Source organism: Seriola dumerili, unplaced genomic scaffold (genome assembly GCF_002260705.1).
Source record: "Seriola dumerili isolate Sdu_G_001 unplaced genomic scaffold, Sdu_1.0 BDQW01000088.1, whole genome shotgun sequence".
Taxonomy (NCBI): domain Eukaryota; kingdom Metazoa; phylum Chordata; class Actinopteri; order Carangiformes; family Carangidae; genus Seriola; species Seriola dumerili.
In genome coordinates, this window is record NW_019174343.1 from 1,935,418 (window position 1) to 1,951,920 (window position 16,503).

Sequence of the window (16,503 nt, forward strand, 5' to 3'; positions counted from 1 at the left end):
ATATGTTATTTCATTTAATGTTTGTGATCATGGTGGAAGACGATGTGCGACGAGTTTAATAAGTAAACTTAGAATTAAGTTATTCCAAAAATTCAGTGGAAAATTATATCTCTTCTGCAAGTGGAAAACACAGGAGACGAGACGGGTCGACGCCCCTGGAAACATGCCCCACCCCCAGGGGATAAAAACAGTCTGTGAACAATTCACACATTGGTCAGATGTCAGATGAAGAGAAGTCAGAGAACAGAAAAGCCTGAAAGGTGAAGAAAGGTCAGAAATGTTAGAAATGAGAAAAAGTTAGAAACTCCGGCAAGATGCTAAGAAGGAAGAAGATGCGAAAAACGAAGCTAAAGCTAGAGGCTGAAAAGCTTGAAGCTAGGAAAAACGATGCAGAAAACTAGAAGCTGAGAACTTTTGCTCAAAGCTCAGAAGTCCGGCTCAAAAGCCCGGACTCTGTAGCCATTGTAAACTCTTAGCTCTAAGCTGCTCGCCACCACAACATCCATGGGCTCTTAGTCATTTTTGCAATTTTACGCGTCTTTTATTTTTTTTGCCACAAGCTCCAATAACATGATTTTTTGTCCTACATGCGCAATCTTTTATTATTTTTTTATAAGCCACAGTCAGAAGACACAAACTGAACCAAAACGAACAGAAGTGCCTCAGAGTAATTATGTAACTTTCTGAATCAGTCATCCAAGTTTTTCCTTTTTGAAGATTTTGACAACTTTAGAGTCATCTGGTCACGCCAGTCTCCTCTAAAGTTATCCATCCAAAGTGAAGAGCATTAGAGTTTATTTCGCATCAACCCACAAGAGACGCAGGCAGATAACATCTGCACGACCGCCTGCAGAGAAGCCGAGCACAAATCAAGAGTGCCCGAGACAGGAAGTCTCCTGGCAAACTCCACCAGAGCTGAACCGCTGAGACACCGGCAGAATCCGTCATCGTGATAACGGGACACGGCCTCCAGGAGAATCCACCTAGATCCTGCATCTCCGGGGTTACCACGGCAACCACAGCCACCTGGGTTCCAGCCGAGGGTCTTCAGCTACAGCGCAACTCACAGTAGGCCGGTCTTAACACTCTGCTCATGACTGGGTTGATGTCGAAATATAGCAATATTTAATCATCAAACCTAATTCGTAGATGTAGCATCATTAGCTGTATAGCCATAGTAGATGTAGCATCATTAGCTGTATAGCCATAGTGTATAGCCATAACATATTCTCTCCCACCATTGCCAACTCATCACACTGCTCATTTCATTATTATTTTCATCTTTATGATTATTACACCTTGCATTTACTCTGTAGATAGTAGTTTAGTTAATAAACTCCTTTATTTACACACAGTTGTTGTCCTGTCGTGTTCTTTTGACGTAGAGACTGGAGATCCATTGAATCAAGAAGTCATGGCTTCCGATATGAGATTGATAAATTTGGCAATGAAGTAATTCATTGTTGTCCTCCCAGAGGACTGGTGCCCCATTTCAACGAGAGTAAATTCTAAAATATGGCGTTAACGCTACAAGAGAAACAAGCTGAGGAACCCTAACCCTGTTAGACAGCTCAGCTCCCAGCTGCTGGAGACGTCCTGTCCTGTGTCGCTGAAGAGCGTTGATGAATCTCTGATTTTTAAAGTCAAACTGCTTTATGTTTGTTTCTACTGGTTTTAATCCCCATGGTGTGTTTGTTATGGAGAGGAGGACACCTCTGTGGAGAATTCAGGACTGACACTGAAGGAATCCAAAGTGAAGACAACAACTCCCATGATCCAACGCTACTTTATGACATCACCCAACACCGTATTTTGTTATCGTTTTATGTGAGAAGTTTTTGATGTTTTTAAAGATCATTTTATGTATGTATATATATATATATATATATGGGTGTAAATGTAAACAAGTCACTTATTTACATTCTGATCCACAGTCTCTTCTATGTAGAAAACCATATTATGTTGTTGTCAAAAAACGACTTTATGGAAAATCATTTATATTCTGCTCTGAATATTAAAAGATCCACAAGGATTCATACTTCATTATTGCAAAGAGTAACAAAGCAACCAGCCACAGCTGATGAATTGATCTAAAATAACCTTTGGATTTTAACTGCTGAATGTTTTATCAGTTTTACACTGAATCACTTTCGTTTCTCAGTGATATTCTCCTTAAGCATAATCTAATGGCCCAGTCTCTGATTTTTCTCTAGCGTTCAATAGAGGTGACCTTGAATAAAATGACTGTATTAATCATCATGGATTACCACTCTGTGTCTTACGCTGCTACTTCATAAAATATTCACAATTTATATTTTCATATATTGTCATATAATGATTTTGCTTCCTGGAGTAAGGCACACATGAAGTACGTTACAGATGAACTGTGATCCTGCAGTGATAGGGAGACTGTGTGAGTCTTTGTCTCTTTGTCTCTGCATAGGGTTGCTCTCAGATAACACTTGATTTGGCAGCAGTGCGTTAATCTGCCATTCTGATCAGGCAGAGGGCAGAACAGCCATAGCCCGCTGAGGTCCTGATTGGAGTTTGTCAGACCTCTGGAGGACACGATTAGAACAAGCTAATTAGGACAGACGGAAGTTTAGGAAACTTTGGAGTGGAGAATCAGAGGAGAACAAGAGTGTGTGTGTGTGTGTGTGTGTGTGTTTGTGCGTGCGCGTGCGTGTGTGTCTGAAAAGCGGGAGCCCACTGTACTTGTGGGGTCCAACAGCTCAGTGCATTTAGTAACAACAAAAGTGCACTGAATTGGAATTCACTTGCTCTTTCTGTTAAATGTCTCTAGGAACCAAAGACGATGCCAAAGGTCCCATTCCACATCCTACTGCCAACCTCATCATAACTGATGCTGGATCACCAACTGGACAAGGTGGGTACCTGCCCAAAAGCTCCATGTTTGTTCCATAATTACAAATTTGTTAAAAATGTGCATCAATGAAGGATGATATCAACTACGATGGATCCTCTTATCATCTTGTTGAGGGACTCTATGTCAGACTGTAGTTTTTAGACTTTAAAGCTACAGTATGTGATTCATTTCTAACATATTTTAGTTGAAACAACAGCCTGGCAGCAGTGCAGATACTCCCTGCTAAATTTTTTGAGTGAGCCTCATCTTTCTAACCAAACGGAGGAGGCCAAAGTCAGGGGGAGGGATCTCAAAGCTGTTGATCATAACTAAAATGTGCTTCTGGTCTACTACTCCTTTCGTAGCGAAGCTGTACGCTAGTGTTATAGCTGCTGAGAGACATCGCTGTGGCTGACTCCACAGGCTAGCAAGCTCCCGAGTCCTGCATTAGCTGAGACAGCGAACACAACGCGGGTGCAGGTGAGGGACTGGGTGGAGCATAATGGATGGTTTGTGGTGGTATGGTAGCTTGATTGCCAGAACTTGCATACGGCAGCTTTACATGTTCTAATTTATATTGTGTTCATTTCTTATCAAATTGTGCTTTGTCAAATTGCTTAAATTTTTTGTGTCATGTTTTTAACACACAGAAAGTGTATAACTGTGCAAGGTATTATTATTATTCCACCATAGACGTACTGAAAGGCTGCTACCTGCAATAAATTTCAATATCAAAAGGTCTGATGATTATTTCCTTGGATAATATTTTGACTGCTCAGTGAATAAAATGTATTCCCTGGAACCCAAGTCAGCGTGTTCAAACTGATTTTCTTTTATACACTTAAAATCCCCAAAATGTTGGATTCACTATCTTAAAAAAAACTGATTAACCACCAAACCACATTTTAGAGGCTGTGGTTGGTGTCGTTTTTGCTGCTAACCAGCCCACTGGTAACTATCTAACCAGCTAGCGTGCTAACTGCAGCTGGACACAGCGGCCCTTGTTCTGCTCTGCAGCCTCGGTGAGTTTGGTGTAGCGCCACATGAAGCAGTTCTCCACCGGAGCAGGACAAGAACCACCGTCACCAGCTGCAGTCCAAGATGATGGATGAGCCGGAGCAGCAGCTGAACTTTCAAATTAAAATAATTACATATAGCAGATCATAAATAAATAACAGCGCTGTCCAAATGAGTACTCCGTATGAACTAAGCAAAAAGTGAGATTGAGGTTGTAACACAGTTTGTAAACAGAAGACAGCATCGTGGCGGAAGAGTAGCGGCGAGCAGACAAACGTCCGAAAGAAGCGTCAAAGTGCTAGAAAGACATGAATCGCAACTTCCAGTCAGGACTTTCACGATGAGATCAGAGCAAAAAAAGAATGCACATTGTGGATTAAGATTCAAGACTGTCAAATGATCTTTTGGTCAGATCGCTCACCCCTGAGGTCGGCTAATCATTTCAGCTGTAGAGTTTCGGTTGGCAGGTGGAAATAATGGGCGGTCAATAGGAACCAAACAACAAATGTTTGCTGTAGGCTGACTTGTAGGTTGAACTGAGGTAAAAGGTTTTCCAGGACAACTTTCATTCATGTCCACAGTCTCTACAATGACAGTTATTAGAGAAAAGTTTCCTGCTAAACTTACATAACATTGGCCAGTAAGACACTGGTTTAAAAAAAAAAAGAAGCACTTTCCTTTAATTCTCTGTGGTTCCTACTTTGACATAAAAATAAAATTTCCACCAGTGTTTCAGCCTGCTGCCTCTCGATTGTTTTCCTCTCTTGCCTGGATCCTGCCCACCGTTGCATCAGCATCTTATGTAAGAGCTGCGACCAAACATGAGCATGGGGACAGCAGGGGAGCATCGGTAGATCTTATCATCAGCAGCGGCAACACTAAGTGAAACTGTCACTGGCTCTGTTTTTTACCCACATGCTCCCGCGCTCTCGCAGGCACAACGGGCGACCAATTAGGGTTAGACAAGCGAGCGGAAATATTGAAATAAATAAACTAAAAGATCATTTGTGGCCTGAGGCTCGCGTCGCTTGCATGGCGAAAGATTAATGCTGCCGCTCTGAAAAACTAAAGGCTCCAAAGGGACAGCGGAAGTGGCTTTTTTCTCTTCTGAAGCACTGGTAAAATAAAAAAAATAAAAAAAAAAGGGCCTGGAGATGCCTCCGGGCCAGAGGAGCACCAAGGAGAGATGAGGAGGAGAGTGGCTGAGAGAGGAAGAAAAACCGGCAGAGAGAGAAAGAGGAAGGCAAACATATTGCACAGACAGTGGCACATAATTGCTTTCACTCTAAAAACACACACCCACACACAGCATGCTCGAAATCACACAACTAGCCCCTACGCTGCTGTGGTGAAGCCTTTCCAATTAATATAGTCTCTAATATCAAACCATCAACCTTCACTGAGTCTTTATGAAAACCAGCTTAATGACATCAAGGCTGGCCAGTTTCTTACACATACACATTTACTTCTCTGTTACAGTGAGATTACTGTCAATGAAACTACACTTCCTGCAGATATTTCACATTAAAAGCCTCAGAGGAAAGGTGATGATTGTGCACTTTGAGCTCTAGGATACGGTGACCCTGAGAGCTCAAAACACTGCAGCTTAAAAAAATAAACAAATGCAAACAGACAAAGCAACAAGCAAATTCAGAAAACATCTTCATCAATGTGACAACACAGGCGCTGCCGAAACACACAACACAACCAAACAAAGAAACGGGCTGCAGGTAGCACAAGTAACAATGGAAGTGTTTCTACGGGACACAAAAAAGTGATGAACCCGGCCGGTTATAATAAACCAAATAACGACACCACTGATGAGTGGCCGTCCTCATAACTTCAAAAGTCAAAAATCTTTGTGCAACTCCCGGTTGGGTTCATCACTGTTTTTGCGTCCCCTGGAAACACTGTTGTTATCGTTCTGGATTTGCTTGTGTTTTGTCCGTTTGCATGTGTTTTCTTAAGTTGCAGAGCACTGAGCTCTCAGGGCCACCGTAGTGGGAAGACTCACAATATCACAATAATTTCAGCTTGACAGAGATACAAAAAAAAAAAAAAAAAAGCAAATACTTCTGACAGAAAGAGAAAGTCAGAGCAGCAGAGAGGTGATGGTGAAATTGCTCGTCTGGTGTACTGATGAAATTATTTCTTTGTAATGTACGTTATCCTGCAACAGGTAAACATGGAGGAAGTGCTGACATCTCTAATCTGAACCTGTTTAAACTACAGCCACCTTGTTTTCCCTGAAGAAGCCAAATCAAGGTCACAATTCCAGGGCATTCCTTGTACTTTGAATGTGAGGATCATCTTGGTCTTAGCTGATACACTCACAAATTGATAAACAAATACATACAGTACATCATCCTGATTTCCTTATTGCCCTCTTTTCATGTCAAGAATACCAGTAAATGCACAATTTCCTTCAACTTCCTTCCTGTGACTGGTAAAATATCAAGTAAAGGACATTTTATCTCCTGAATGATGACAGTCGTCTTGTTTGATTCCACGTGTGAATAACTTTCTGGTCTCAGTGATGAAGTCTTGGCATTGCTGTTGTGTTAACAGAACTGATGTCTCTTCACTAGAATGTGCTCTGTTTGTGCAGTTTTCTGACTTTAGCAAGTTTTCACATTTTCACAAAGAACATCTTGGAGTTTTGCTCTTTGGTTTTAAACAGACACACCTGAAACGTGCCTCTTTTTGAATACACGAAGAAAGACACAGAAATCCTCGGCTGCCTCAAGACATTCCTAAAATAGGTGACGCTCTGCTGCATGCGCCTGCTGCCTAACCCGGTGTGTATGTGATGTGGCGTGTATTCAGCGGCTCACAAACTTCTGGAGTGTTCACAGCCTCCGAGAACACGTCACCCATTTACAGCACGCTACCTATTAACCATCTAATCACAGCCCTTTCAGCTGCTAGCTGTTTCAGTTTTTTCCTGACAGCGTTCTTGGCAATAGACAAACCCAAAAATGGAACAATAATTTCTCAAGATACATAACTTTACATGTCATTTTCCAGCATGTTGCCATTACTGAAAATTTTCAGGCTTTACAAATTTCCCGCACACACCGTTTCCTCACTGGAGAGACAAGAAGTAAACACATACAAACACACACACACACACACACACACCTGAGTAGGCCCAGTAGGTCTCCTCGGCGGCAGCTCTGCGGAGTCGTGTGCCACCACCGGCTGTGGCTCTGAGGAGGCCGGGGACAGGGGTTCGGGACTCGGCCTGGCTTCCTGTCAGTGCTGCGGGGGGAGAAGAACATGGGGACAGGCGGGTCAGCATGAACAGCAGCAGAGCTTCAGCAGCACTTTGAGCCTTGGCTGGATATTTACTGGGCACGATGACAGCCAACTGTGTCCTCAGCTGCTTTAGCAAGCCAGCTGCCTCATAATAACAAGCATAGCAGGAAAAAAAAGGTCAAGAACAAAGACTAAAAACTTCACTGTCTCGAAAACAGAGAGGCTACGGAAGCCCAGAGAGGAAAGCACTTTTCTTCTTTTTTTTTTGCCAGGGTCTTTAATAAGTAATTTGATAATTACATTTTTTTTTTCACCTGTAACAACAGGTGAAAAAAAATCACAAGTAAAAAAAAGAGCCTTGAAAAATACTACAATACTAATACTGTTCAACAAATATTAATGAAAGATGACACAAGTCCACTTTACAGTAGGTAGACCCTTTGCAGTTATAAATAAAGGCTGTTTTCATATGTACAGTATTAATTTGAGTTAAGTGTGATGATCAATATCAACAAGGCGCCGAGACACCCCAAGACCTAGAGCCCCCAAATGTCCCAGGTTCACTGCCCGTCTATCATTTTTTGTTGTCTGATTAATTAGTAACTTATTAAGGATTATGCACCACTTATATCAAGAAATTTGGGTCGAGCATTGAGCTATTCTTTGGGCCCCTTCTAGGAGAGGGCTTCTGTTGCAAGAGCTTTGTTATTTAGAAAAACTAGGGCCACTTCGTATGATTCTTTTCAGGATCTCCGTCGGCGTAAAAAGTAGGCGGCATAGCAGTGAGAGCTGAGAGCTCGGCCAATGGGTGTTTTTCAGGGAGTGAAGGGTTGACAAGGGTGGTCAACAGGGGCCCAGCAGAGGATGTGCACCCCGGAGCCCTAAAACAGCCTGACTCTCCTCAGACAAACTAGAATCACCTCCTCATGGTTGTATGCCCCCTCCAATCCAACTAGTTTCAGGTTACATCCCTGTTTATAAAGAGTCATAGAAAATTTTAACCATTTGTGTGAAGTTATGTCATAATTGCTGTGTGAAGTCTTGAGTTACGGAAGTGTTTTCGAGGTTCATATTCACGATTTGTTAGGCCACCGCGACCTTGACCTTTGACCTTTGACAACTAAAAACTAATCAGTTAATCCTTGAGTCCTGGTGAATGTTTGTGCCAAACTTGAAGAAGTTTCGTCAAGGCGTCACTGAGATATTGTGTTCACGAGAATGGGACAGACAGACAACCTGAAAATGGCTGTGACTGTCGCCGGCGTGGAGGCATAGAAACCACTCTGAGTTTGTACCTTGTTTCTTTATTGACATAATGCTTACTATTGCAATATTCAGTCTGTCTATTTTGACCATGCTACTAGCATTCTCCATATATCCTTGTCTTTTTGGTGCATCTTTCCTTTCTCGTATTTTCATTGTCTTGTTTCGTTGCTCCTCAAACCTCCCGCAAATGATCAAGCAGTTCCATTTGCGGTCATCCCTGCCCCGAGGAGATGGGGTCAGCGGAGAGATAACACTGTGATTTGTGAAACAAGTTGATGCAATAAAAGCTGGAACTGGATGTAACCATAACAGGTTCATTTAATACAAAATAAAAAGCTGCTTATGGCAAAGAGTCAGCTGCACAAAACAAACAGAGTGGTCTTTGTACGCACAGTAAATGTCGAGAGCGTCACACCGTTCAACAAACATGCAGTCCCCTCTCACAGTCAGACACACTGCAGCAGGGCAGCATTTCTCATGCATTTCATTTGGGAGTGGAACGTTCAAATGTGTGAAACTTTAAATCGCCTCCTCTCGGGCTCAGAGACCCTCTTGATCCCCACCACAGAAAAGGCAGAGATGGAACGCTTGGCCTCTTTAAAGTGGAGGACAGTATTTCTGACAGCTTCTCTCCCACTGGCTCCACTGTGCTCTGTGATTTTGGCCTTTTAAAGATCTTTCACAGGGCAAAAAAAAAAAAAAAAACATGCTAAAAGAAAAAATACTTAAGTTTCTTTTAGACCTGCTCAAGGCCACCTTTAGCTTTCCATTTATAGCATGTCTGACAAGCCTCAGCCAGAGTAGAGGAAAAGTCCAAGAGCAATATTTATATTTCTTTCTCTTTTAATATGTGTTTTATTATTTGTCCAAAGCATACTCAAAGAAAATTTGGTGTGTTCTTGTGAGGAACACATAAAAAGGGAGGAGGACTTGAAGTGTGTGTGTGTGTTTGGGGGGGGGGAGCGCGTGTATGGGGCGGGGGGCGAGCACCCCAGCGGGGAGTCTTGAGTGGGCCCTCCCGTTTTATTCACGCCACCATCAGCCGCACTGATATCCAGCACTATCTTCTATTAGATTACAGCAGGCAGGTAGCATTTGCTACTATACAAACAAGCTCATCCATGCAGGGAAGTAGGCAGAAACAATAATGTAGTGACATCTAATTTGTAGACTTGCATAATAATGTAACTGTGTATGTGCAGGACTTCACTTCTGTACTCATGTTCCCAAATAATGTCCAGGACATTCTGTTTATTCTGTTACATACACTGACATATTTAAACGCAGTCATCAGAATGCTGTAAGAATATCAGCTGTATGTTGTCTTCAACAACATTCAGTCTGAATAATCACCTAAAAGTATCAGCTTTATGTACAACATTAACATTTTGTACCACTGTAACATTGCTGCAACGTAGTCCAATGGATCAAAACAAAAAACAAAACCAGCAGTCAGCTGATCGGCCAGGTTGTAAACGAGGCAACAGTTTATTCAGATGATCTGAACCACTTTACTTGGAAGTAAATGAGTGCACATGAAGTGTTGCAAATATCCCTGACTGCAGGGAGAGGGTCCGTGATGGTTTACAACAATCGGCCTTTGTTTACTCCTTCGTTTTACTAAATTGGAACATTTGTTCACAGCCTGTCCAGGAGGTTTCTGTTTGCTCACAAGGTCTGGGGGTAAGTCCAGACCATGTGAGGCTGGGGCCTTCGTGACAAATGGAAACCTTGCATCTCTTAAGCTTAACTTGCTTGAGGAATTTCACAAAGACAGACTTTGACTGTGGCTGACATAGAACAAATAGTCAGACTGAGATAGATAGATAGATAGATAGATAGATAGATAGATAGATAGATAGATAGATTAATCTGTTCCACAAAGCAGTTTAGTTCTTGACTTGATCTTAAGATGACTTTGATACAATGAATTCTGGGTAAAATAAGACTTTTTTCAATAAAAAAAAAAATGGCCGACCAAGGAATAGTATCCAACTGCTCAGCTCTGTTTACCCTCAGCAGAAAATGTTTGACTTTTGGAAAAAGTCAACAGTTGGGTTCCTTAGTCAACAGTCAACATGAAGACTGGACCAGCACTACAGAGCAGTCTGAGATATGTTTGTGAAACTGGCCCCAGTGCTTATGTGATGGTTTGTGCTGGTTTTGTAAAGAACTTTTGGCCACTTGTGTGTCAAAGGGTTTTAAGAGTCCAGCTTCAGTTTTACCGTTTCAACATCCTCCACACAGACTGTGGGGAGTTCACCTCTGTTATTTGATTTACTGCCTTTATTGGCCATGACAGTGTGGACCAAAGACAAAACTTCCAGACTTTTTATTTCATTTAAATTTCTCTCAAGTGTCTTTACAGTGACACTTAAACCAAGAGTTTAACTGTTTCAACAGGAGTTCATCAAGGTCACAAACCAGTAAAACTGAGATGAAGACCTTTAATATTTAGAGTCAGTTATATCACAATCAGGCCCTTCACTCTACATATAAGAAATGACAGCCGTGTGTCTGCTGGTGTGGATGTGAGACTCCTGAGCACCAGGCAGCTGCTGGAGCCCAGAGCCAAACCCCTGTTTCTCTGTTATATCTCTACAATGACAGGAACAACACAGTGTGTGGGACAACACAGTGTGTGGGCGCTGAACACACTGACACAACCACACACTTTAACATCACTACTTGTGGACTTGCTGGACTTTGTTTCTGCTTTGGTGCCAGTGAAGCAGCAGAACTGAGCTGAAGGTCAAACTTGAAGCTGCTACATGTCATGTTTGAGAGAGAGAGTTGTTTCAGCACTGTTACATCTGCAGCTGTGATGATCCATGTCTGAAAACAGAGGAGGCTTCATTCACAGAAATCAACTGTGGAACAGAATTATTTTCTGTCATATATATAATGTCCGTATTAAATTAATGAGGTGAACATATGTAAAACTAAAGTCCTTGTGAGAGAACAGCTACGGCATCAGTCTGCTCTGAACGCTGGCGAGCTGATTCCTTAATACAGTCATCTGCTCCAAGCTCCGCTCATTCTCCCACAGCAGCCTTGAGCACCTGAGAACTATCATAGGTATCTAATGTTCTCCAGCATGCGTCGTTTGACCACAGAACCTCCACACCGGTCAGAGGGAGCGCTGCTCACAAACTGGCTGTGCTGCTACTCTGCAGGTGTCCGAACGTTCGGCCAATCAGAAGAAAGTGAGCTCAGACTGCTTGTTTCAGTCAGAGGCTCAGAGGCTGTGGGGGGGGGGCAGTATAACAGGCAGTGTGACATAAATAAGGACTTCCTTTGAACTGTAAATCATTCTCTACAGGAGTGTCAGGGTAAAATGATAGAGTTGGAAAAGAATTGGTCTACTTAATGTGAACAGTAAAAAGTGATTTCAAACACTTATACTCAGTCACAGACAGGTATTATGTTACACATCTGTAAACCTACAAAACATCTGTGTATCTTTAAAATGTGATGCATTGTGGGACTGTTTGCAGAAAGTCCATGTAGTGGATACAGCTGTTCCCTTGTCATAGGAGGACGGACTCAGCTGTTACTGAGAACATGACAGACGGCTCTGAGCCTCCAGCAGCAGATATCACAGTAGTTCAGGCTCAGCTAACATTAGTCAGTAAACCAGTGGTTCTCAGATCTTGGGGCACCGTCACTGGTGGGACTTTTGTTTATACCTTTGGTTGTTGCTGCTGCTGTGTGAGCAGAATGATTGCATGCCGTGCCAGCAGAGCACACGCTGTCCACGCCAAGGGAGGCTGCGATCTGACCAAGTTTGTATACAAGAGGATGTTACCCAGCCCCGCCCACTCCCTCATCTCTCTATAGGTGTGTCTCAATTCAGACACAACTGCGTCACAGTGGTGTGACTAGTCCCATTCTGAAGGCTCCTTCAAATGCTGCCTTCCTTTCCTGGGTAATGAAGGCTCCAACAGGTGGATCCATGGCCCAACCTATCCCAAGATTCATTGAAAACCAGTATTGAAAATAATATGGCAGCAAACAACACTGACAGAGAGCCTGAGGACTACACTGTTAAATGTAAGTATTGGGTTTTAGCTCCGTCCAGCAGCTAACGATACAACTGTTAAAATCAAGAGCCTTAAAACCTTAAAGTTTTTGTAAAAAAAATAAGTCCGTCTTATCAAGGTTGCTAGGCAACAGGAGCTATACTTTGCAACGCAACGGTAAGGGCAACAGCTGGTAACGCAAATCATCGGAAATCCTAACCCATTTCGGTTCATAGACTGCTTCCTCCGGAGGATGCTGCCCCTGAATTGGGACACAGCTTATATCCACAGACAGGCAGCGGCCCATTTATATTTCATGATGATTAGCTATAGATTTCGGAAACCCACTCTGACAGCAACAATGATGAATGGACAAAACTCTAAGAAGAAAACTAAGACCCAAGTTCTATAAAACCATGATTGAATGTTATTCAACATATCAACACCTTCATCTATCAAAGTGGGCAACTGTCAAGTGTGTCAACTTGAATGTTTGAGTTTCACGTTTTCATGGTCACATGTGCTGTTGTGTTTCCATGGTGAATCTCACTCCCTCTCACACCCACTATAAATCCACTCTGGCACCATCAGGAAGTTGGAACTTGCCATTTCACATCTGACCCCACAATGACCAACTGTGATTATGTGAACACAAAGTAGTGTGTGTTTTGTGTGTGTGTGTGTGTGTGTGTGAGTGTGCACGTGTGTGGCCGTCTCCATGTGAACACCAGGCAAACCTGAAAGCAGACATCAATCACGTCGTAACGGAAACTCAAAGTCTCCAGCTATTTGAAAGGCATTGTGGGAAAGATTTAATGGCTCAGGATGAACAAAGGGTAAGCCTTAGTTTCAATGACACACCACTCTGACACCCCCCCCCCCCCCACATTTTAATTCCTTGGGGTGTAGGCATGGCTCATGTCTGCGAATGCCAATGGGAGACAGTTCTATGGCTTTTCTATGAATTACATTATTGATTCCCAATACTGCTCAGAACAGAAAATGTAATTATGCACGGACCCCGCCCTAACCCCTCCATCCTCACCGAACACATGTTCTTCTTTCCCTTCCCCCTTTTTCTTTCTCGTCTTTCGATCAGTGGCTTTTTCGTCAATTTGTCTTTTGGTCTTGCCTTCAGTAACCTGCCCCCCCCTGACCACCCCACCCTCACCTGACCTCTCTAAAGCCACTGAGTGTGCTGTCCTTCACTCATGTCATGACGGTAAAGGCTTCCCTGGATTACTCTGCACCACCACCACCAATACTTAAGCAAGTCATTGAGTCTTTTCAATTCAATGTTTCCATCACAAATCAAACTGTTTTAAGTTTCTGCGTCTAGTACAGTAAAGGTTAGGAACCATATTGAAGTCTCGTGTGTGATCTTTTGGAGGGGAGAGGTTTAAAGATTTTATCTGAGGGAACAAACAGAGGGACAAAGGGAGGTTTTGCTTTGGGTCTCAGGCGCTGAGGTCTGCGTTCATAAGACTGCAGGTAATAGATGATTGTGTCCCACATCTGGAAAATGCAAACACACAGTACACTTAACCTACACTTCTAATATGAGACCGTCCTTGTGAAAAAAAAAGAGCCTATCTGCAGCTTATTACAGCCCACTGTTGGCTGACCACCAGCCTCTGTAGTAAGTCCATGTTAGAGGGAGGTCAAGGAGTCGACGAAGCACACAACTTTGACATTCGAGACTGAGGTTTTGCTGTTGGAAGCTGATAATCATTGATGTTTCTTTTATCCATATCCCTCACACAACCTTAACTGTGTGCTTTTTAGTGTAACCATGGCAACCATGGAAGTCCTTATTGTAACTCAAACCTTGATCCTTTCCTAAACCTAGCCAAGTAGCTTTTGTGCCTAAATCTAACCAAACTGTGACCATTCCAGAAAGTCTGGAGTACTGCCACTGGTACACTCCTGCAGCTTCTGTGGATGGTATCAAAGGCCATAGGGACCAGCGACCTATTTGGTTGTTTACGATGAAGGAGCATTAACTATGATTTTTAATATCTATGAGCTGTATTCCTCTAGATACCATCAGAGAAGAAATACAATATGACAAACTCTTATTTTGACATGGAGTTCAACGTGAACAGAAGCCCCACACACACTTCAATCAATCAGTCAACATATGTTTTGGTTTCCACACTGTAAATCCTACTTGTTTCTGTCTTCTCAAAAAAACAAAAAAGTGGCCTCTGCTACTCAGACTAGTTTCAGGTTGCATCCCTGTTTATCCAGATTCATATAAAATATGAACCGTTTGTGTGAGATTTTGTGTAAAGTCTTGAGTAATGGCTAAAAAGTGTTTTTTTGTGGTCACACTGACCTCGACCTTTGACCTTGACCAACATGGACGTACAGACGTACGTACAGATGGACGGACAACATGAACACATCGTACCTCTAGTTCTGGCTGTTGCTGCCGTGGAGACATAAAAACACTTATATTCTTGTTTCTCCTGTTATCAGCATAAAATGAAAGTTAGACGTAAAAATCAAATAATCTAGTTATATTTTGTTTCTAAATATGAGCCCATAAGAAAAGCCAATAAGGAAAATTCAAGTTATTTTCTTGTTTATGTGTTCTGATGGTAAAATGAAAAAACAATAATTTCCTCTGCTATCATTACAGTGGTGTAAACAAACTGTTAAAATATACACAGTCCCATCTGACAAACGATGGAAAATAGAAGTCTGCTTATCTGAATGTTTTAATATCTGAATGTGATAATGCGCTGCATGACTGGCTGCCGTCATGTTGCTGAACTTTATCCATTGTAGTTTGATTCTCTGTACGTTGGGGAGGACATCACGTCATCCATGTTGAGTCTGAAATAATCAGATTCATGACTTGAGTCAAAGTCATGTGACTCTCTGGCAGTCAGCAGACACTCTGGATGTATTTACTGATCGTCAGTTAGCTTAGCTTAACATATCTTAGCCAGTGACTGCAGGCGGCCCTGCAGATACTGCATCCTCACAGAGACTAAACCAATATCAACCCTCCATCTAACTCCTGTTAAAACAGTTTATGAGCCCAGAAGTGATGGAGCATTGCTGAGATTAATAACTGTAATGCACTGACTGTAATCAGATCACTCTAACATGTTACTCAGTAATGGCCAACACTCAATCCACGGTATTTGTAAACTGAGAGACAGAAATACTTGATCCGGGAAAAGACTTAAAGACTTGATTCAGCCTAATAACAAAATTCATATTCGACATACACTCACCAAACACTTTATTAGGAACACTTGTACTTCCGCTGATTGATGGAATTATCCAATCAGCCAATCATGTGGCAGCAGTTCAAGATCCAGCTCAGGAGCTTCAGTTAATGTTAATATTGGTTTGAGTGTTTCTCAAACTGCTGATCTCAGAATGGAGCAACAGCAGAAAACACCCAGTGAGCAGCAGCTCTGTGTTGATGAGAGAGGTCAGAGGTCAGAGGAGAATGGACAGACTGGTTGGTTTACAACTGCACTGAGCAGAAAACCACGTCAAGTTCCACTTCCTGTCACCAAGACCAGAAACCTGAGGCTGCAGTGGACACAGACTCACCAACACTGGACAGCTGAAGACCTGCTCTGATGGATCTGGGTTTGTGCTGAGGCAGCAGATGGTAGAGTCAGAGTCTGAATTCATGGACCAACCTGCCTTGTGTCAACAGTCCAGGAGTGTCTCAGTCTATCTGAGAATTGTTGCTGACTATGTTCATCCCTTCATGGCCACAGCTCACCATCTTCTAATGGCTCCTTTCAGCAGGATAATGTTCCATGGCTCAAGCTGGTTTCATCAACATGAGAGGTCAGCGGACTTCAGTGCCCCCCCCCCTCCCCTGAATCCAGTAGAACTCCTTTGGGATGGTAAATGGTGAATGGACTTGCATTTAAATAGCTCTTCCCTAGTCTTACTGACCACTCAAAGTGCTTTACAATACTTGCCACATTCAGTATCTTGCCCAAGGACACTTCGACGAGCCGGGGATCGAAACACTGACCTACTAATTAGTGGAAGACCCGCTCTACCTCCTGAGCCACAGCTGCCCCAGTGTGGTAG